This window comes from Bufo gargarizans, chromosome 1, assembly GCF_014858855.1.
Source record: "Bufo gargarizans isolate SCDJY-AF-19 chromosome 1, ASM1485885v1, whole genome shotgun sequence".
In the NCBI taxonomy this organism is placed as follows: Eukaryota; Metazoa; Chordata; class Amphibia; order Anura; family Bufonidae; genus Bufo; species Bufo gargarizans.
Genome location: NC_058080.1, coordinates 59,774,014 through 59,795,884, shown reverse-complemented (window position 1 = coordinate 59,795,884; position 21,871 = coordinate 59,774,014). Strand labels below are relative to the sequence as shown.

General features: G+C 49.6%; 1 protein-coding gene across 8 annotated transcripts in view; it reads right to left on the bottom strand.

Annotated features, from left to right (window-relative positions):
* The window catches only part of ADD1 (adducin 1), a 116,768-nt gene extending 104,611 nt beyond the window's left edge, over positions 1-12,157 (bottom strand). For 2 of the 8 annotated variants that reach the window (XM_044295600.1, XM_044295607.1), the window contains exon 1: positions 11,985-12,154. The gene's annotated coding sequence lies outside the window, so the exon portion shown is untranslated. Of the gene's footprint in view, positions 1-11,984 lie in introns of all 8 variants that reach the window. The other 6 variants (XM_044295613.1, XM_044295646.1, XM_044295631.1 and 3 more) reach the window with 5 other exon arrangements.
* Between the last annotated feature and the right edge of the window lie 9,714 nt (positions 12,158-21,871).

The window sequence follows — 21,871 nt, the reverse complement described above, 5'->3', positions numbered from 1 at the left end:
AAGGCATTTCTATTTAAAAGTGTCGGCCATGTGCGGTCCGCAAAAAGCAGAACGCACATGGCCTATGACCGTTTTGCGGACGTGTGAATGGACCCTAATCCTGCACAGTAAATGGCCGCGCACATTATTCTGATTTTATCGACACATTTGCCGTGGCCTAAAGGCAAGCACATTCACTTAGGAGCTCAGATAGGCTCTTAATAAAAAACTGTAATTTGTCCTGTGCCTTTTATTGGAAGTAAACCATTAACTCTGGACCTGCATGTGTTTTGGTTTAATGGCTTTGCCCTTGGAGATTTTTGTAGCATTCGACTGAAGAAATTTTCTGGACAAATTCACACATAATAATACAAGAATGCTGAACGTGTGCCCTCTCCCCTCGGTGCATACCAGCACCATTTATACCCACCGCTGACACTTCTCACAGGCACATTCAGCCCGCAGTGCTACAATTAAAAGGGGGTGTCCCATGAAGACGACCCTGGCCCATATGCTCAATTAGGACATGTGCACGTCATAGAAGCTGCACCCCTCCCTTTTAGAGGCTCCGTACGAGGGTCTACTGTTTGGGCAGACTCGAAGCAGCTGTATTAGGGCTCATGCACAAGACTGGTGGGCGCTTTGCGGTCCGCAAACTTCAGATCCACAAAACACGGATACTGGCTGCGTGCCTTTCACATTTTGCGGAACAGAAGGGCCAGTCCCTAATAGAACAGTCCTATCACTGTCCATAATGCGGACAATAATATTTTCTTCCAGAACGGCCATGTAGACACAGTAATTTCCATTTTTTTGCGGCCCCAATGAAGTGAATGGTTCCGCATACAGTTACAAAAAAACAGAACGGACACAGGAAAAACAAAAAAAAACATTTTGTGGGCTGCGTTTTACAAAGGGTCGTAGTACCCCTCAAAGAAAGGGATTTAGACAATGAGCTAAAAGTGGGAGAGGTCAGTTGTGTTAAATAGACACTCCAAATACCAATCAAAGCTTACAACTAAGGGGTAAATTTATAGTCTCCCTTGCACCTGAAAAGTCGCCACTCTCAGCTTTTTCGCCGCCCTCACCACTTTCCTTAAATGAGACATTGCAAGGGTGGCGTGACCAGCCTCCCCCCAAAAAAATTATTTTCATTTACAACAGCTTTCTGTTGCCAATGAAGCCGGAAATACACACCTGCTCTGAGCTGTCAAATAGATTTCTGCTTAAAGGGGTTCTCCGGGAATTAAGAAAATAAAAAAATGTAAATATTACTTTATTATAAATATATTCCCAAGTACCTTTCATTAGTTATAATGGCTCGTTTTGTCTAGGGAGAAATGATTAGAAGAAACAAAATGGCCGCTGCCCTATTAGTACACACAGAACTTGTCCTAATCACACAGCAGGACAAGTTACTTCACCAGAATTAGCCACAGAGCTGCCTCATCCTCCTCTCTGCTTGTCAGGGATTATGATCCTGAATACAGTTCAATAGGATACTTAGCTGAATCTTTGTGGGAATAGAGTTCATGAGGAGACATGAAGTACAGAAAGAATGGACAGGACAGGCTGTGGTGATGGAGACTGCATACAAGTGCTGCTGCTTATTAGCCACATCTGCTCATGAACTCAATTTCAGCAGAGATTCAGCTAAAGATCTTATCTATATTCAGGATCATAATCCCCGACAAGCAGAGAGGAGGATGAGGCAGCTCTTTACCTTAGTGTTGTGAAGTAACTTGTCCTCCTGTGTGATAAGACACAAAAAAAAAAAAAAAAATTAGTTTGGTGTGCACTAATAGGAGAAACAAAATGGCCGCCGTCCTAATGAATGCTCCCCAGACAAAACGAGCCATTATAACTAAAGAAAGGTATTTCAGAATATATTTATAATGAAGTAAATATTTAAAGTATTTTCATTTTCATAATTCCTGGAGAACCCCTTTAAGCGCACAAACTGCCAGAGGCTGCGCGTAATTTATGACGAGGCGTGCACAGAAAGCGCTGGTCTTGATGAATCTCCCCCAAAGTGTCTTATGATCAGTTTAACTACAGCATTATCACTCACAGGTAAAATGTACAAATGGCACAATACGTGAAGCCTGCACAATCCATAGCCCATGTTGTATTGGTAGGTATGTGGTAAAAAGTAAAAATCCTCCATATACTGTACAGTCATTGATAGAAATGTTGAATTGCTGAAAAACCCAGCATGCAGTTAGAGACTGGGTCTTGACACTTTCACTGCTGCGCCTTGTCAATGTGCTGAGCCTCTAGGTGTAATGGTAACGCCCCCGTTGCTCCCAGAGGCTCTTTTGCACATAATAAAACCTCATATTTCTCAGCAATGCGGGCACATATGAACATGGGACCGACACAGATGTCTTCAGCTGCCACTGGCGCTGGGGACATGGCACTGAAGGGGGACAGCTGGCAACCGATGGCATGGAGGGGCAAATGGGATAGTGGAGCTGAAGGCACTGGATGGGATAGTGGAGCTGAAGGCACTGGATGGGATAGTGGAGCTGAAGGCACTGGATGGGATAGTGGAGCACTTGGGCTGATCGCACAGGGGGGAATGAAGAGTATTGGGGACTGATGGCAGGAGCTCTGATGAGTTTTTATAAAGCAAAACTGTCTATTAATTCATTTTTTCTTATTAGATTACTCGATTAATCGTAAAAAATAAATCAATAGAATACTCGATTACTGAAATAATTGTTTACTGCAGCCCTCTGGCTGTGTGTGTGTGTGTGTGTGTGTGTGTGTGTGTGTGTGTGTGTGTGTGTATACACACACACACACACACACATACACACATACACACTTGAGAAAGACTGCAATGAGCAGTTGAAACGTTGCAGAGGGGAATAAAGCGGGTAATTTCACCTTTACATTGGAGTGCTGCCTCTTTTTTGGAAAAATATATATTTTTTTGTTAATTATGCATGCTTTATAAGCACTTGAATTTGCACTGAGTATTATGGCTTGACAAAGGCTCCATAGAGAGCTGAAACGTTGCTGTCTACACATGGGTGAATAAAATACCCTTTTTTCACGGATATCTGTGTGCTGCCTTGGAAAATTATATCTATATCTATCTATCTATCTATCTATATATATACACACACACACACACACACACACACACACACACACACACACACACACACACACACCCCCTACACAAAGCTATGGATGGAAACAAATCAGCACAGTGCAAGTGACAAGATCTGGCAGATCACCGTGACGGTCCCGGACAGATGCACACATGACATACCGCAGCGCACACTTAACACTGCTGTGTAAACACTTTCAGGACAAATGTGAGTTAAATTAACAAAAAACAACAGCAGAGGAATTTTCCAACCCATGAAAGCATTACAAACCCAGAGAAGAGCCAGCAGGGGTGTACGCACTGTTCCCATACAGACAGATACGAGTCACACAGCTTTGTCAGCTTTTGACAATCCCTATTTGTTAGAATGGTTCGAAAATAACCTGATTACAGGGTGTGCCGAGACTGATCAGCTGTAATCTGTGGGGGGAGCCAAAGGAAGGGCCACTACAGGAGAAACTGAGCATCACACACACCCCTTTGAGTAATCATCCAATCCCCGGCCTATAAACTTCCAGACAGGGCCACCTCCGCCGCTGCAGACAATCACTGGCCTCAGCAGTGACGTGCCACCTGGGAACATGTTATCGCTGAGGCCAGTCATTGGCTGCAGCAGAGTACGTGACCCTGTCCGGGAGGTTACAGGCCAAGGACCGGGAGAAAGCAGAAAGGCGTATGATTTTTTTTCACTTTTGATAACTCTTATAACCCAGGGTACGGCCACACAGGAGACGAGTTTCCGCTGTGGATTTTTACTGCATTTCCACAGCAAAATGACCAATAATCTGCAGCAAATTGCAATGGGTGAAATATGCATCAGAAATGGACATGTTGCAACCTGATCCACTTTGCCGATACTTTATTACACGCAAATCTGCAGCCTATCTGTTCCATGTGGACACGTCCTAAAAGAAATACTCTTTTTATTGTCCCCCAGCAACAGCGCCACTCTTGTCCATTGGGTAGCTAGTACTGATCTCATACATCCAGATCCGGCCGAGAATTGGCCGGACGAAAATCGCTGTGTGGGCAGGGGGGGGGGGGGGGTTGGGTAACACCGCAGGTGCCCATTATAGTGAATGGGGGAGGCAGGCGTCAGGTAGCGTCCAGCAATGCTGGATCCGGACATGTCCCTGTCGGAGACGTCTAATGCTAGTGTGAGGGTATATGCGCACATGCCGAAAATCTGCAGCGTAATACAGCGTGTACCAGCCAATACCATGAGTGAAGAGATATCAGAGAGAGGGTTGTCAGGAAAGGTACTCCCGCTCAGTACAAGTGAGAATCTGACCACGGTATTATGACGGGCAGCTTTTGTTAGTTTCGCAGTTCTCCCACTCACATCATCCTCCCTCTCCTCCCCCTCCTTTCCCACATTCCATACCATACGCCTCATACGCTTTCCCTTCACTATAGGGTACAGAACCTAATTCCCGTTTGCTTTCTTCACTCAAACCCATATTGTAATGATGAAGCCGTGGGGGAGGGGGGCTGCATTACCTCCTTTCTCTCGTCTCCAACTTCCTAACTGCCAAGTTCGGTCCGTCATGGAACAAGGTTAGGCAGTGTGCGGCTTTTCCTCCCTGCTTTTTGTCTCACTTCAACAAATGGCATTTATCATGTAGAGAAAGTTAATACGAGGCACTTACTAATGTATTGAGATTGTCCATATTGCTTCCTTTGCTGGCTGGATTCATTTTTTCCATCACATTATACACGGCTCGTTTCCATGGTTACAGACCACCCTGCAATCCATCAGTGGTGGCCATAGGGTACTTTCACACTTGAGCTGTGAGGATCCGGCAGGCAGTTCCATTGCCGGAACTGCCTGCTGGATCCGGAAATCCGTATGAGGGACTGAACGGAAGACATCCTGATGCATAATCAGATTGCTTTCCATTCAGAATTCATTAGGATAAAACTGAAGCGTTTTTTTTTTCCAGTATTGAGCCCCTAGGACATAACTCAATACCGGAAAAGAATAACGCTAGTGGGAAAGTACCCTAAGGCTACTTTCACACTTACGTTTGGAGCGGATCCGTCTGGTGTCTGCACAGACGGATCCGCTCCTATAACGCAGACGATGGGATCTGTTCAGAACGGATCCGTCTGCATTATATTTCAGAAAAAATTCTAAGTGTTAAAGTTAGTCAGACGGATCCGTCCAGACTTTACATTGAAAGTCAATGGGGGACGGATCAGTTTGAAATTGAGCCATATTGTGTCAACCTCAAACGGCTCCGTCCCCATTGACTTACATTGTAAGTCTGGACGGATCAGTTTGGCTCCGCGGGGCCAGGCTGACACCCGAACGGTGCCAGACTGATGCATTCTGAGCGGATCCGCATCCACTAAGAATGCATTAGGGCAGTACGGATGCGTTCGGGGCCGCTTGTGAGAGCCTTCAAACGGAACTCACAAGCGGAGCCCCGAACGCTAGTGTGAAAGTAGCCTTACTTGCACTCTATAGAGAAAAAATAAAAAATAAAAAGCACCAGAGTGGCTGGCGTTTGTTCCTATAATGTGCAAGCACGACCACCACACATCACATTGAACACATTTTATAAGTGGTCAGAAACTTGTAAATAACTCATGAAAGAATAAAGTTACGTTAAAACCATAGTTTTTCTTGTGTAATTCCCAATAAGTTTAATGTGTCACATGACCCTCTTCCTATTGAAAAAACAAAAGTTGGATTCAAAATGGCCGACTTCAAAATGGCCGCCATGGTCACCACCCATCTTGAAAAGTTTCCCTCCTCACATATACTAATGTGCTACAAACAGGAAGTTAATATCACCAACCATTCCCATTTTATTAAAGTGTATCCATATAAATGGCCCACCCTGTATAATGTGATGGCAAAATGAATCCAGCCAGCAAAGGAGGCAATATGGAGAACAACAATACATTAGTAAGTGCCTTGTATTAACTTTCTCTACATGAAAATGTTGCTTGCTGAAGTGAGACAACCCCTCTAAGATTGCTATAAAGTCGTCTAAAATGGATAATTTTGGCCGATGATCACTGGATAAAAATTTGTGTGAACGATGGTTCAGAATGGCCGACGGCAGACTCCAGTCTGTGGAAAATATGATAGGCTAGGTCGGAAAATTTTGTTAAAGGGAGTCTGTCAGCACATTTACCCCTTTTTAACAGTTCCCATACCGCTGTAGCCGCAACACAGATGATTAAAACGGTACCTTTATATGCTTTTGTGGACTTTTAAAACTGCCAAAAACGAACTTTGATGCGTATGTAAATGAGGTCTCGCAAGTGCCCAGGGCGGCGTCCACCGCGTTGGAGCCCAGGCAGCTCTGCCTCTTCAGCTCTTATCCCCGCCCAGCCTCTTCCTCTGCCCGCCCATCTGTTTTCTCTCCCCCTCAGCGAGATGCCGCGCCTGCGCGATGACTTCCTTGGTTGGGGCATGCGCATAAGCTACTGCGATGCCGTGCCAGCAATGGGCATCGCAGTGCGCATGCCCCGGCCAAGGAAGTTATTGCGCCGGCGCGGGATCTCGCTGAGGGGGAGAGAAAACAGATGGGCGGGCAGAGGAAGAGGCTGGGCGGGGATAAGAGCCAAAGAGGTACCATTTTAATCATCTGTGTTGCGGCTACAGTGCTATGGGAACTGTTAAAAAGGGGTAAATGTGCTGACAGACTCCCTTTAAGGACCAGGTCGGCCTGTTGCTGGTGGGATCAGACGACTCAGCGGCCGCAATGCAGCAGATCAATCTTCTATGTATGGCAGGCTATAGTGTAAAAGGATGAAAAGCTGGTCTGATGGTTTCTATGTTAATCACTTCTCCTACCCTGCCACCAAATAACCTATAGGTGACCATCATGTTATGTACTCTTCTTGGCATGTGCAGCTTTCAAAACATGTGGCAGACCACACTCATCTGCGGTAGGCGATGGCCGCACGATTTTGGCGCATTTGCAGCACACTCTTGGGCCTTACCCTAAAAAGATTTTTTTTGTATGAATAGATCCGATTTCTCGTTATGATTTGCATTTGGATAGGCCATCTATGATTAGTGGGGTTCCCAATTAAAGTATGCAATGTCCAAACAAACTGAGGGCCCTTTTACACGGATCGATGATCAGGGAGATTATTGGGGACCTCTATAAAGCATCCCTCCTGTCCATCAGATAATTCTGTCTAAACCACTGCAAACCTCACGCTGTTGTAAAAAATTAAATAAAAAAAATAAACTCCAACTCCCACCAAGTCCTACTGTAGGCTGTCCAGGCATCCTGGGAGCTGTAGTTTTGCAACAGCTGGAGGGCCGCAGGTTGGGCATCCCCTGGTCTACACAATCTGGTCTGCAGGAACAATCATCTCCTGTGGGGACAAGCGATCACTGTATTCCCACAGAGCATGTAAATCAGGCAGTTATCGGGAGCATCCGCTTTGTTCCCAATAATATGCCTGATCATTGGTCGGGACCCTGGGGGGACAAATTTCACAACCCCCCAATGGACCACCCATCAAGGACCAAGATAAAAGCATTATTTTTTTTTTTTTTTAATACACTATAGGTAACCTTGCATCAAAAATGAGGCCAAAGTTTCCGTGGGGTCTGTCCCCAAGTGGAGAGTTTGCTGTCGAAAATTACCACTGTAAAAACTGCCCAAAATGGGCTGGTATTCCCTGGGCATCTCAGCGCGTTACCTACTGCACCCATGGGTCAAAATCCACAGCAGCCACTGTCATGCAAGATAGTTTATGCTGCTGCAGGTGGATGAGACTTTGCTTGTACTGTAGGTGCTGTGGATTGTTTCCACTGAGAATTTACAATATGTGTGAACCTACCCCCTAAAGCTGACCCCGCGGTTTCTGACACTCATCCCTGGTGCTACTCTGTACAAGGTTTTTCTGTTAAATTTCCATATACTACAACAGTATACAGAACGAAAAGGGAAGAGAAAAAGAAACCTGTATAATCCACATCATTTCCGGATGCAGGTTGCAAGTCCACGGCCATATAAACGGCAAGAAAATCGGTGCGGAAGGCGTTGTGAAATTTCCTATGTGTGAACATGCCCTTAGTTGACTTTATAGCAAAATGCTCGACAGTACTTTTCACTTATACAGAAGTGATATACACCGTCAAGCTCGTGTACTACAGAGACACTGTCATTAAGAGACTTCACTGCCGAATCTAGCAGGAAAATAGGGACGTTTCCGCAGGACCTCATGTCCCCCAGTACACAGAACCCACGACACAGATGTGAACAGAGCCTGACTGATGGAATGTTATCTGACTGGGTTCCTCAGGGACAGAAGATCCCCTATTTCTAAGGGTCATTGCAGTTTTTACCCCATCCACGATTAGGGGCAGTAATGGCAGCGTTTTACGTATTTCTCAGGGATCTAAGCGGTGAACGCTTCCAGCGTCTCCTGAAGCCTCTGCTCATCATCTCCTCCCACACAAGCCGATCACTTATTCACCGAGTATGCCACCCTCTGAAATCAGCAGAGATGAATCGCAGATCCACGTCACTTCTGTAGGGAGCGTCAATCACGTTCCTCCGGCAGGTTCACCCACACTCGCACAGCAGAACGAGCTCACACTTTGTGTGGCTGCGGGATATCTTGGCACGCTATTAATGGCTGCTTACAGGTCAGTAAGACACGTTACACCACACCTATATTTATACCAGCAGCGCGAAACACCCTGCACATGTCACACAAGTCTGCCAAGGGAAAGAGACACTTTACATGTACAGCCCAGAGCCACGGGTGGGTGGCACAAGTCCGCTAAAGTGCGATGTCCCTGCCGGATCAGAAGCAATGGCCACGGCCCCATTTACTTCTATCCTAGTGCGGCTGTGCTAAACTGGCCGGGCAAATGTCACCTTACAAATCCTACAAGGCTATTTCTGGGAAAGCTGGGTGACAACTAATATCTGTCATGGGAGAGTTGGGAGGGCCCCATACACACAGTGTTTTGGCTGACAACACAACAGTGTGTGGGGACCTTTAAATAGGGTGTGCACTGGCTGCAGCAGTGATCAGATCACCTTGCGTCATGTGACCACCGCGGCCAGTGATTGGCTATGGCGATGTTAAACCAGATGTTTACATTGGGGTAATCCAGTGGAGCACTGCAGTCCTGGGGGGATCCGGCACCAGGAATCGGGTAAGTAATGTTCCCTTTACACGTCCAGTAAAGTGGTGGTTGGGGTGGCGGGGGAGGGGATTTGCTAAACCCTTTGAAGGGGTTGTCTGGGCTATGGATATTGATAGCCTAACCTTAGGATAGGTCATCGATATCAGATCAGCAGGGCAAACAGTGGCGATTACACCGCACCCGCCACTACAATGGAGACGCCGGGCAGGTAAACACCAAGGCGGACACGGCCCTCATACAAGCGCACACCCATTCAAACAGCTGATTGTTGGGTGTGCGGGGAGTCAGACTCCACCGATCTGATACTGATGACCCATCCTAACGATATCTAGCTCAGACAATACTCCCCTTACTAACCCCGCTGCCGCTCTCTGTACCCTGGTCTCCAGTGATGATGTTTCGACACAGATACGTAATGGCTGCAGCGGACACCCATTGGGCGACAGGATGCAGGGAATGGAAGGGGACCCAAGAATCTGCCCCCTGGAACCAGCAGGGGATCCATACTGGGAGTATTCCTCGGTCTGTTATTTTAGACCATTCTGAGCTACTGGTTTTATAGGACTGGGGATATTCCACTATAAAGCAGTGGGATAGATGAGTATTCAACCTGGAGGCACAACTCTGCAGGGTACCTATAAGACAGGGGTGCTCAACCTTGTCTGGTTGGGGGCCACACTGTCAGACTGAACCAATCCCAAGGGTCAAAAATAAAACTTAAATGCTGTATTTATAACATATGGAACATATAGTAGCAATATACATGTGAGCAACCACAAGAACGTTCCTTCCTGACAGTCGGCTGCTAGTTCAGTGGAGGTGAAGCTCTGTATTTACATGCAGCGATCACCTCCACAGTATGAGGACGAGCCGTCGCTACTGCAGCACCTTTACGCCTCTTGCACACGACTGCATGGGTTTTTCAGTATTTTGCGACCCGCAAAAGATACGGATGCTGTCCGTGTGCATTCGTTTTTTTGCAGAACGGAACAGCTGGCCCCTGATAGAACAGTACTATCCTTGTCTGTTATGCAGACAATAGGACATATTCTATCTTTGAAGCGAACGGAAAAACGGAAGGCATAAATCCATAAAACGATGGCGTAAATCCATTGAAATGAATGGTTCCGTATATGGACCGTATATAGAACGTAAACGGGAAAAAAAAATTACGTTCGTGTGCAAGAGGCCTTAGACAGATTGTCAGGAACTAGCGTTTGCAGGTAAGTTCGTTCCCGATAATCTGTAGGTGTAAGTCCACCTTAAGGGGCATAACTGTGTGGGTGCCACCAAAGGGGCCATAATTGTGCCGGGAGCCATCTATGGGGGCATATTTTATGAGGGAGGGGGGGCGCCAATGTGTGGGGGTCATTTAAGAAAGCATCATACAGGATGGAAGCCACTTAAGGGGGTATTTAAGGAAGCCGCACCAGAGGGGAAATTTAAGGAGACATTGTACTGTGTGGTCTATGGGCCTGTGAAAAACCACTGACGGCGCCCGTGTTCTGTCAGTTTTCATTCACCACTGTTAGGAGATGCTCGAGCAGCGTCTATGGAATATGGATGACACATGGCCCAAACACGGATTCTACACAGACGGACTTTCCACAGACAGACGCCAAAGAGTGGAGACTTTACAAAAAGTACCCGAGTACCCCTGCCATGGAGCATCGCTCAGTAAACCACCTCTAGTCTACTGAGCATCCATTTATCAAGTTAGTCCCTGCATGCGGCCCTGTACCATCCCTCTGGGGGCAGAGATGCATCCATCTACCAGGGCGGGCTATGCATGCCAACCTACGTCCATCTCGTAGTGCAGCCCCTGCAAGCCACCATGCACCCATCTCCTAAGACAGCACTTGTATACTACTCTGCACCCATCTAGTAGTGCAGCCCCTGCATGCATCCATCTCCAGCCACCCTGCACCTATGTAGTATTGCTGCCCCTACATGCCACCCTCCACATGCCCCTGGCACCCATCTAGTAGTGAAGCCCCTGCACGCCACCCTGCACCAATCTCCAGGCACCCTGAGTATACCACCCTGCCACCCTGTAGCCATCACCAGGCACCCTGAGTATACCACCCTACACCCCGAGTATACCACCCTGCACCAGGCACCCTAAGTATACCACCCATCTAGTAGTGCAGCCCCTGCATGCATCCATCTCCAGCCACCCTCACTATGCCACCCTGCACCCATGTAGTATGGCTGCCCCTACATACCACCCTCCACCAGGTCAGCCCCTGTACCCATCTAGTAGTGAAGCCCCTGCACCCATCTCCAGGCACCCTGAGTATACCACCCTGCACCCATCTAGTAGTGAAGCCCCTGCACGCCACCCTGCACCCATCGCCAGGCAACCTAAGTATACCACCCATCTTTCTGTGCAGCCCCTTCTCCTCCAGCTCAGCCTCTCCATGCCACCGTCTTCTCCCTCCATAAGCCTAGTATGCCCCTCTGCACCCACCTCCCTGAATTGCTCACACACCCCTCTATGGCAACAGGCATACCTCTGCACAGGGCACCTATGCCACCCTCACCCTTCAGTGACCTGCACATGCCATCCTGCATCTACATGCCTGGGCCCTGCAGAGCACAGCCCCCGCCTCATGACCACACTTCCCTACCGGGAAGCCCCGGCGACCCCCAGTCTGGCCGCACACACCAGCAGCATCTCAGGCGCAGCAGCCTCCATTCAAAGCCGCAGCCCTCGTCAGTCTGCCCTGCGATAACGCAACTACTCACCGTCCCGAGTGTCCCCTGCGGCTGAGCTCCGTGTCCCTGGAGGAGAAGCGCAAGCCCCTCCGTGTGATGTTTATTACAGCCTCTCCCCTCCCTCTCAGGACAAATAATATGTCGGCGCCTCTCCCCCCTCAGACGGGATTGTATGAGGCTCTGCGCATGGACGCCTCCCCGGCCCCTCCTCCGTGTGCTGTCACCGGACACCGCTCTCCTCCTGTACGGGGCGGCTCCTTCCTCTATTTACTTCTGCGTGTCATAGCAATCAGCAGAGACAACCCGCAGCGCCCCCTGCCGTCCAGACCGCCTCCCTCCCTTTAGCAGTGAGACGGGTGCGGTTTTGCAGGGTCTAAAACCGATCATCCTTATTGGCTGCAGCGGGCCGAGCTTCTATACTGTCTTCTGATTGGTTGGGGGGAGAAGGCGGGAAAATGGGATGAGATGTGACGCAGCCTTAAGGCGGCTCCGTTAAAATTTTTACGATTCATACTTGGTTGTGGGCGGTGAGGAGAGAGGGTCTTCAAAATGGGAGAATAACTGTAATAGTCAATTCCTAGGGTCTGGAGTTCTAAGCATTGCTGAGATGTGAAGCTCATTTCTGGGGTGCTCTGGACTGGCGTTTGGATGTTGCTCATTTCTGGGGTGCACTCTATTGGTTGAATATGAAATTCTTTTCTGGGGTGTTCTTGACTGGCGGTTGGGTGTTGAGCTCATTTCTGGGGTGCCCTTGACTGGTGGTTGGATGTTGAGCTCATTTCTGGGGTGCCCTTGACTGGTGGTTGGATGTTGAGCTCATTTCTGGGGTGTCTTTGACTGGCGGTTGGATGTTGAGCTCCTGTCTGGGGTGCTCTTGACTGGCGGTTGGGTGTTAAGCTCATTTCTGGGGTACTCTTGACTGCTGGTTGGGTGCCGAGCTGATTTCTGGGATGCCCTTGACTGGCGGTTGGGTGTCGAGCTCATTTCTGGGGTGCACTCGACTGGCGGTTGGGTGTCGAGCTCATTTCTGGGGTGCACTCGACTGGCGGTTGGGTGTCGAGCTCATTTCTGGGGTGCACTCGACTGGCGGTTGGGTGTCGAGCTCATTTCTGGGGTGCACTCGACTGGCGGTTGGGTGTCGAGCTCATTTCTGGGGTGCACTCGACTGGCGGTTGGGTGTCGAGCTCAGTTCTGGGGTGCACTCGACTGGCGGTTGGGTGTCGAGCTCATTTCTGGGGTGCACTCGACTGGCGGTTGGGTGTCGAGCTCATTTCTGGGGTGCACTCGACTGGCGGTTGGGTGTCGAGCTCATTTCTGGGGTGCACTCGACTGGCGGTTGGGTGTCGAGCTCATTTCTGGGGTGCACTCGACTGGCGGTTGGGTGTCGAGCTCATTTCTGGGGTGCACTCGATTGGCGGTTGGGTGTCGAGTTTATTTCTTGGGGGTGCACTCTATTTGGGTGTTATGCTCTTTTCTGGGGTGCACTTGACTGACTGGTTCGCAGTGTTTAATTGATGTGTTAAAACTTTATTATGCAAGTTGTTAGAATTGCAATTATACAAATTGATATAGTGTTTTTTATGTTTTACCACGTTTGTACAAAAAAAATATCCTTTGGGACCTGAGTGGCAGCATGCTGGTGCCACACTGCCTCCTCCCCCACAAGGTAGACCAGGGCAGCCTCGCTCCCCTGGATCCCGCTAGCGGAAGGATCAACTATCCAAGTCCCTCTTCCAGTGTTCTGCCACTACGGTGCCAGTAACTGAAGAGGTGACCCTGCTGGAGCATGAGAAGGGTGAAGATGGCAGGACAGATAAGTAATGTCTGCTCCCGGCCAATTATCCTCAAGTCTCCTGCGTGACTCGGCTGGCGGGGGGTGGTTTTTATGAGAGGCATTCTGGTCGGGTCTCTGGGCGCCCTGATATCCCCCCGTTTACCACATCGGCCCTTCAGAGGGCAGCCAGCTGGCGGGGTGTCATCGCAATCTCCGGTGGAGAATGATGTCAGGCGGCGCTGCGGGGGTTACAGGACGGGTGCGCGTGCTGAGGCAGCAGTGAGAAGGCCTGAGGTGGAGCCAGATTATCGCGGGACCTTCTCTTCCCGCCACAGCGCTACAGGGAGCTCTTCCTAGGTGGGCATCCTCCGGCAGCGCTCGTTTTCCTGGCTCTGGTAGGAACTCTTGTCCCCTCTCTCCTTAGGTCACCGTACCCTCTCCAGACACGAGGTGTGATATTTTTTTATATTTTTTTTCCCCTGGGTTAACCATGTCTGATGCCACGGGTACTCATCCGAAGCTGCCAATAGCTGTCCATTATGCCTGCTCCATGTGTCAGGCGAAATTCCCTTGCGGGCAACCAGATTCTGTCTGCACTGCTTGTCAGGCATCCAGGCAGGGGCCCTCCCTTCAGCCCGTACTTCTGCCTTCCCCTCTGGTATCTAAGTTCCCGGATTGGGCCAGAACCCTCTCTCAGGCGGTGGAAAACCTCCTAGAGCAGGACATGTTTCCTCCTCAGACACATCTCCCTCCACCCCTTGTAAGATCTCACTCAGGTTTTTCTTCCCCTCGGGACCTGCCGTCTGAGGGGGAGGTAGAGAATTCTGATTTGGACATGAATACAGAGCAGCCTTCCAAGTTGGCCTCCACTGTATATAGCCTCATTACTGCCATCCGTGACACCTTCTAGATGCAGGATGATGATCCTTCCCCCTCCACTGACCAACAGGGAGTATCTTTTTTTTTTTTTTCTGTCCAAAACAGGCCTCAAAGGTGTTTCCTCGCCCAAATTATTTTTCTGCAGTGGTTTTTAAAGCTTGGGATCACCCAGACATGCGCTTTTCCACCCCTAAGAAGCTGGATGTATTATATCCATTCCCAGTGGATTGTGTGTCCACGTGGGCATCCCCTCCTAAGGTCGACCCACCAGTGGCACGGCTAGCCAAAAATACGGCCATTCCTGTAACCGATGGATCCTACCTGAAGACCGTCGGATGGAATCCTTGACGAAATCCCTCTTTGCAGCTACAGGGTCAGCCCTTAGGCCCGTTTTCGCCTCCGCGTGGGTGGCAAAGGCGATCTCTGAGTGGGGCAACCAGCTGGACCAGGACCTGGTATCTGAAGTCCCTGGTCAGGACCTCTGTTCCTTGGCATAGCTGATCACCCAGGCGGAGAAGTTTCTCTGCGAGGCGTCCTTGGACGCAGGAGCCCTCATTGCGCGCTCTTCAACGCTTGCAGTCACCTTACGCCGTGAGCTCTGGCTAAAGGTGTGAGCAGCAGACGCGACTTCCAAGCGTTCCCTAACCGAACTTCCCTTCGCCGGGGCCTGTCTCTTTGGGACCCGGCTTGACAAAATGATTTCCGAGGCCACGTGAGGTAAGAGCACCCATCTCCCACAACCTAGAGCGAAGCGTGCTTCACACGTCAGGTCAGGTTCCTCCCGTGGTAGGCCCTTTCATCGATTTGCTAGTTCCTGCCCTGCGGTGAGCTCTTCTGCAGGGGGGGGGGGGCAGTTTTACTTCCCAGGATCGGCGCAAGAAGCCATCCTTTCGGGCACAGCCATCCTGGCGTCCTAGAGCTCAGGCTGCTCGACCTTCCGCGGCTAAGCAGTCTTCAGCCTGAAGGTGCGCCCCCACCCAACAGGGTAGTGGGCCGCCTCCTCCTCTTCCAGGACGTCTGGCAGCCTCACGTCTCCGACGCTTGGGCACTCAAAATTCTACCCTCAGGGTACGCGATCGAGTTCTCATCCCTCCCCCAGACAGGTTTTTCCAATCTGTCCTCCACGGGACCCTGAGTGGGTGGCCGCCTTCTCCCAGGCCGTTCAGTCCCTCCTGGACCGAGGAGTCATCTCTCCTGTTCCCCCAGCAGAGAGGTTCAAGGGGTTCTACTCAAACCTTTTTGTGGTCCCAAAAAGGAGGGCTCTTTGTGCCCCATCCTGGACCTCAAACTGCTGAACAGGTTCCTCCGCCTCCAGCGGTTTCGGATGGAATTCCTTCATTCCGTAATTGCGTCTCTGGAACAGGGGGAAATCCTTTTGGCTGTAGATATCCAGGATGCATATCTTCACGTCCCCATCGCGCGGAGCCGTCAGCGCTTCCTGAGGTTTGCAATTGGAGACTGTCATTACCAATTTGTCGCCCTTCTATTCGGACTGGCGACTGCACCTTGGGTCTTCACAAAGATACTGGCCCCCCCTTCTCGCCCTGCTCTGTTCCAGAGGCATCTTCCTTTATGCCTTATCTGGACGACATACTCATCAAGGCTCCCTCCTTCGCCCAAGCATTGAGCAGCGTGAAAATCACGCTGGAAACCCTTGCACGCTTCGGGTGGCTGATCAATCTTCAGAAATCATCTGACTCCACCCGACAAGTTGTGTTTCTGGGCATGCTTCTGGACACGGAAGTGGCACAGGTTTGCCTTCCCCCGGACAAGCACCTGGCTTTACACCGCTCAGTGAGATTTCTTCTCAACTGCAGGCTCCTATCCATTCACCTCTGCATGAAAACGTTAGGGAAGATGGTCACCTGTCTCGAGGCAATTCCCCTTGCCCAGTTCCACTCTCTCACGTTCCAGAGAGCGATCCTGTCCTCCTGTGACGAATCGCCCGAGAGTCTGGACTGTCCCATCCGCCTCTCTCCTCAGGTGAGGTCGTCCCTATGTTGGTGGCTGTTGGTTCCAGTTCTGGAAAGGTCCTTCCTTCCAATGTCCTGGATGGTTGTTACCACCAAAGCCAGTCTGCAAGGTTGGGGAGGAGTTTTCCCTCCCAGGATAGTCCAAGGCACATGGTGTCGGTTGGGGTCCAAGCTTCCGATCAATGTTCTGGAGCTCAGGGCGATTCTTCTATCCCTCCGTCACTGGACCCATCTCCTAAGGGGTCGCCCGGTCAAAGTTCAGTCAGACAACGGAGGTGGCGTACATCAACCGCCAGAGGGGAACGCGCAGCTTTGCGGTGATGCAGGAATCTGCCAAGATCTTGCGGTGGCCGGAGGCCCACGTACTGGCAATTTCAGCAATCTACATCCCAGGTGTGGAGAACTGAACTGCGGACTTTCTCAGCAGGATGACAATAGATCCAGGCGAGTGGTCCCTGCAGCCGGAGGTGTTCGAGGCGATCTGTCTGCGTTGGGGTCACCCGAACGTGGACTTGATGGCCTCGAGACTCAATCGGAAGCTTCCCACCTTTTCTCCCGAGCAAGAGATCCGGAAGCTTGCATCGTGGACGCCCTGATCTCCCCTTGGCAGGGGTTCTCCCTCCTTTACGTGTTTCCCCCTCCTACCCAGGGTTCTACGGAAGATGAAACTCATTGTTAAAGGGGCGGGTTGCTGTTAAGGTCAAAGTTAAAGTATAACTGTCATATATTTTTTTTTCAAAACGGCCCCCCCAGCGGCACGACAGGAGGATACCCCGCCTCCCCAGGGACAGGAAACAACGTGGAGATCTTTAAATACTCCCCTCCCCTTACCTGCTCCAGTTGTTTCCTGTCCCTCTGGGAACAAGCGTGGAGTTCCACTGGTGGGAGTTTCGTTCGGGTTTCCCATCAGTAAATTGCCGGCAGGTCGAATAGGGGGGCAGGATCGCGGGACTGCGGTGCGGTTCTCCCTGTCTCCCAGGCACAAGTCCTCTGGTGGAGGCAGCCCCGGGCAGCGCTTCCTTGCTGAAATTATCGCTAGAGGAAGCAGCAGGATCGCGGGTCACGTGAGCGCAAGCTCACAGGCGCCGAAGTAAGACGTCACTTCCCCTGAAAATTCAAAAAAGCGGCGGGAATCGGCGGCAGTCCTGAGAGCAGCCTGCATCATGTCGGCATCAGGAGAGGACGCAATGCGCAGACCCTCGGATCCTTCCAAGACCGGCAGCCCGGTAAGCTACCCTCCTCTGGGGGAAATGATAAATATCTGTGTCACTGAGGGGTTAAAATTCTTACTTTCTTCCACACTGGATAAGGGACTGTACCTCTCCCTTTTCTTAGCAGACAGCCCCCTTTTGTTTATTTAAACAAAAATTCTGACTTGTATCTATAGGTCAGGGAAGCTCAGAAGTTCACAGAGTCTCAACGAGTCAAAAAATGTTCTATTTGTAAAAAAAGCCTTACAGTCAGGTTATAAGAAATCCCTTTGTTCAAAATGTTTGGAAAAAATTGTCGGAAGAGCCCCCCTCCTTATTGGACAATATTAGAAATATTATTAAGGAGGAAGTAAGCAGCGCTGTGGATCAAAGACTAGCTGCCACGTACCAGAAGCCTTCTACTTCTATGACCGAGATGCCTGCTACTTTAGAGTCGGAATATCAGGAAGAGGATTTTGATGAAGGGGAGCTCCCCTCTGAGTCTGAACCTCTTTCCTCTGAAGACGAGTCCGGGAAGCCTCTTTGTTCCATTGAGGACACAGAAGCATTATTGAAGACCATTAGAGCAACCCTAAACCTAGAGGAGTCTAAACAGTCCAAAACGATACAGGATTTAATGTTTAAGGGCTTGGGAGGAAAAAGAAAGAGGGTGTTTCCCCTCCACTCTAATATTATTAAATTAATTAATAAAGAATGGACCGATTTGGAAAAGAGACTGAGTGTATCTAGGGTCCTAAAAAGAAAATATCCCTTTGCAGAGGAAGATACGTCCTCTTGGGACAAATGTCCTAAAGTGGATGCCCCCGTAGCAAAGATTCCGAAAAAGTCAGCTTTACCCTTTGAGGATTTAGGTCTCCTAGAGGACCCAATGGATAAGAGAAGCGAGGCCCTACTTAAAAAGTCATGGGAGGCTTCCATGTCCATCCTTAGACCTAGTGTAGCCTCAACCTATACAGCCAGGTCCATGACTATCTTGTTAAACCAACTAGAGGAACACCTAGTATCAGGAACCCCTAGAGAGGATATTTTAGTATCTCTGCCAGTTCTTAAACAGGCGGCAAATTTTCTGGCCGACGCTTCGGTTGATTCTATTAAACTAGCAGCCAGATCTGCGGCCCTCTCAAACTCCACCAGAAGGGCAGTGTGGCTTAGGTCCTGGTCAGGTGATGCGGCATCCAAGAACAAGCTCTGCGGCATCCCCTGCGAAGGTGATAGGGTGTTCGGATCAGTCCTGGACGACATCCTAGAAAAGGCAAAAAGAAGGGGTTTCCCTCGGAACAAAGGAATTTTTGTCAGACGGTTTTTTTCCTACTTCCAGGGGCAGACGAGACCAGAAAAGGAAAGATTTTTCTCCCCGGTGGCGTTCAGGAAGAGGTCGAGGTTTTTTATTCAACCCCTCTGACTCCTCCCAAAAGTCATCAAAACAATGACGCCAGATGCAGGGTAGGAGGAAGACTGAAGTACTTTCTCCCAGCCTGGGAGAATATCTCCAATTCCCCCTGGGTGTTGGATGTAGTCTCATCAGGCCTAAAGTTGGAGTTTTCCACTCTTCCCCAGGAGGTGTTCCACATCACCAAAAAAGCCGATCCAGTCCAAGCATTAATACTAGATCAGATAAAGATCCTCTTGCAAAAAGAAGCTATAGTGTCAGTTCCCCCAGCAGAACAGGGAACAGGTTATTATTCCCCTATAGTTTTAGTCAAAAAACCAAACGGCTCATACAGAGCCATTATAAACTTAAAGGGACACTGACAGGCCCAATTAGCATATTGAGTTATATATATCACAGTACAGGTCATATAAAGTGTATTAGAATCATGTAAGTATCCCCCCTGCCCACCTTATAAATACGGAAATATAAAGTTTTATAACCTGCTTGTCCGGTCTCCAATCTGCCCAAGGGGCGGCGTTTCATCTGAAAATGCGCCCAACTGCCGTTCTGAAGCCCCGCCCAGCTCATCAATATTCACGTGGCTGGGCGGCGGCTACAACTCTCCAGGTCACGATCCTGCGCATGGGCAATCGAATCCTCCTGGCATCGTTCGTGTGTAATCTTCTGCGCCTGCGCCCCGCCGTGGTTAGATCGCGCCTGCGTACACACCCTGCCTGCGTCCCGAGCCTCTGCCTCATGCGCATGCGCCAGACACTGTTCATAGCAGCAGCGCTTCAGGCGCATGAGGCAGAGGCTCGGGGACACAGGCAGGGTGTGTACGCAGGCGCTATCTAACCACGGCGGGGCGCAGGCGCAGAAGATTACACACGAACGATGCCAGGAGGATTCGATTGCCCATGCGCAGGATCGTGACCTGGAGAGTTGTAGCCGCCGCCCAGCCACGTGAATTGGAGACCGGACAAGCAGGTTATAAAACTTTATATTTCTGTATTTATAAGGTGGGCAGGGGGGATACTTACATGATTCTAATACACTTTATATGACCTGTACTGTGATATATATATATATAACTCAATATGCTAATTGGGCCTGTCAGTGTCCCTTTAAAGGGACTGAACCAACATCTACTTTACAAATGATTCAAGATGGAGAGCATAAAATCCACTATAAGTCTGTTACAGAGAAACACCTTTATGGCAACCCTAGACCTCACCGACGCGTACTACCATATTCCAATCTGCAGAGAGCATCAGAAATTCCTCAGATTTGCAGTACAACAAGATTCGGTGGTACTCCATTATCAATTCCAGGTCCTTCCTTTCGGCATTATGTCAGCGCCAAGAGTCTTCTCCAAAGTAATGGCGGACGTGATAGCAGACCTTCATCTAAAGGGCATATTAGTTGTGCCTTACTTGGACGACTTCCTCATAGCGGCTGCATCAGAGCAGGGCCGGCCTTAGGTGTTCAGGCGCCCTGTGCGAGCTAACCTTGTGGCGCCCCCCCCTCAAAAAAAAACAACAATATATATTGTGTGGCACAGTGTAGGCTATATGTGTATAACAAACATATTTCACATGAAAACTTAGTTACTTGGCTTGGCCCTTGGGGATATCGGACGCCACTTCCACACTTTGGCCGGGGGCTCGGTGGAGCTGATGAGGTGTTTTATCCTAATGAGAGAGATTTCATAATAAGTATTTGGAGAAGGGGCAGAGGGATAGCAGAGCAGGGAGAGGCTGGTGCTGCTACTAGGGGGTCATACCATGGGGGAGTAATAAAGCCCACCATAATGCCCCCCCCCCAGTAGTAATAATTCTCCTTATAATGTGACAGTGCAAAAAATGCCCCCATTTGAGCTAATGTCCTCAGTGCCCCCATAATGTGCCAGTATAAAATACCCCTATATAGTGCCCCTAGTAAATGACCCCATAGTGCTCCACACCCTCCTTCCTCCTAGTGCCCCCCATAATGTACCAGTATAAAATGCTCCAGTAGATGCCCTCAGTGTCCCCCATAATTTGCAAGTATAAAATACCCCTTCTTAGTGCCCCCCCGTAGATGACCCCATAGTACTCCTCTTCCCCATAGTACCCACCATGTGTCCCAGTATAAAATTGTACTGTACAGAGAGTCCATATAAAATACCCCTTCTTTGTGGCCTCAGTAGATGCCCCTATAGTGCCCCCAATCATGTGCCAGTATTAACAGCCCCCCCTGTGCCAGTAATAATAGCCCCCTATGCCAGTAATAGCAGCCCCCCTGTGCCAGTAATAGCAGCCCCCAGTAATAACAGCCCCTCTGTGCCAGTAATAACAGCCCCCAGTAATAACAGCCCCTCTGTGCCAGTAATAACAGCCCCCAGTAATAAGAGCCCCTCTGTGTCAGTAATAACAACCCCTCTGTGCCAGTAATAACAGCCCCCGCCAGTAATAACAGCCCCCCCTTTGCCAGTAATAACAACCCCCGCCAGTAATAACAGCCCCCCCTTTGCCAGTAATAACAGCCCCCGCCAGTAATAACAAACAGCCCCCTCTTTGCCAGTAATAACAGCCCCCGCCAGTAAAAGTATTGTACATAATTAAAAAAAACACATACTTACCTCCTTGTCAGTGATGCGATGCAGGCCTCTTCTGGCCTGTGTCCCACGCTATATGGCTCAGGCAGCACGATGACGTCATCGCGCCGCC